The sequence below is a fragment of the Dermacentor variabilis genome, chromosome 6, assembly GCF_050947875.1.
Source record: "Dermacentor variabilis isolate Ectoservices chromosome 6, ASM5094787v1, whole genome shotgun sequence".
In the NCBI taxonomy this organism is placed as follows: Eukaryota; Metazoa; Arthropoda; class Arachnida; order Ixodida; family Ixodidae; genus Dermacentor; species Dermacentor variabilis.
In genome coordinates, this window is record NC_134573.1 from 146,590,170 (window position 1) to 146,591,852 (window position 1,683).

A 1,683-nucleotide genomic window follows, 5' to 3' on the forward strand; every position below is an offset into this window, starting at 1 on the left:
CCTTAGGAAAGCACACACACACACCACGGATCGATTCACTGAGGAAGTTCACACTTTTCGTGCGTCTCCTCTTTTGTTTGCGTGGGAAACGACAATGGGCACACAACACCCGATAAGGAAATTACTCGAAGAAGCTGCACGCACTCTTCGGGACGCAACCAATCCAACGCCTTCGACTAATACTGATCTTGCCGGATCGACGGTTCGTGCTTACCACCGCACGCCTATTAAGTCGGCCCGTGCAGCATAGGATGTGTACTACCTCTTCGTAGCGCAGTGCGGGCGCATCGAAAAGTTTGAGCAGACGCGACCCTTTCCTTACTCGCACCGCAAGCAGTTATGATAATAGTACATGGTAAGAACATTGTCTCGGGGCGTGTCTTCCCCGTTCTCTATATAACGTGTTTCTCTGTCTTTGGAGATCCAATTGGAATTGACACAATTTCTGGGGAGGAGGCAAGGAGAGGAGGCGGCCAGGGGTGTTCTGACATCGAAACAGCCCACCTGGCTACGCCCCTGTGTCACGATGAACGGCGGGCGTTGTCGAACGCCTTGAAGCAACAGGACGTCCGCTCTCAATACGTCTCCGATCTTATGCGATCTTGTGTACCTCGGGACGACAAGGGTAGGGGGGGTGATGGTCGGGCACTGACGACTGTGCAAGAAACATAGACTATACAAGAAACATTTCCTTTCTTAGAGAAACACATTTTCGGCAGCGCATAACTCAAGCCATTCGTTGCACAGCTATATGTGTCCTACATGGCCAAGTTGACGTGTCCCAGTGGGGCGAATGCTTGTTGTAGTCGTTGTTGCTGTGCGAATGTCCTTCGCGCGTAGGCTTGCAAGTTTCGTTCTGTAATCTTGTCGTCGTCGTTGATGCTGTTCCTGCAGACGGACGTAGCCACACAAGCAAGCGCAATTGTACTGCCCGAGTGCGACTTCCCTCGAGACTTTGAGCTTCCCTTGCTAGCTGTGGCCAATCTAGTCGCTTGTACATTTCGCACCATCGACACCATGACACGGCACTCAAAGGTTTACACACCTAACGGGAAGCAGCCGCTCCGTAGATCGCTTCCCAAACCGTTCCTCGGCGCCCACCGCCACGACCGGCTTGGCAAAAAGAAAGAGCGACAGTCCGGCGACGTGCTTCCTGTCGAAACAGTCCCCCCCCCCTTCCTTGCCGTCCCCCCTCCAACAGCAGCCTTTTGCGCTTTGCTGTTCGCCGGCCAATTTTCGGGCTGACCCGGTGGGCGCGGCGAAGAGGCCGTTTCTCAGCCGAAAGGCTTGCCGTGCCCGGGGCCCAACGCATCGCTCCTTTGATGGCGACACATAACGACGTGATCGTCTCAAGGTCTCGTGCGTGAACCACTCATGGGCAGCGCCCGCGGCGCAGCTATCATAACCTTGAGGTGCGACGCCTACTTGCCCAGAGAGGACTGCGATGTTCAGAGCTCCGGGTCCGTATTCACAAAATATGTCCTTACGCTAAATATCCTCGCTTTGTGTGACTGTCCTCGCTGTAGCGTACAGAGACGATCACTCGCGACCGGGCCAAGCTCGCTTTGATCACAAACCATTTTTGCAATGCTGGCCGCGTAAGACATCGCAGTGGAGGGTTCGAAGGCACTGTTTCAGTTCTTAAAGAAAACAAATCCGCAAGAAAACTTCTTTTAACCTTAA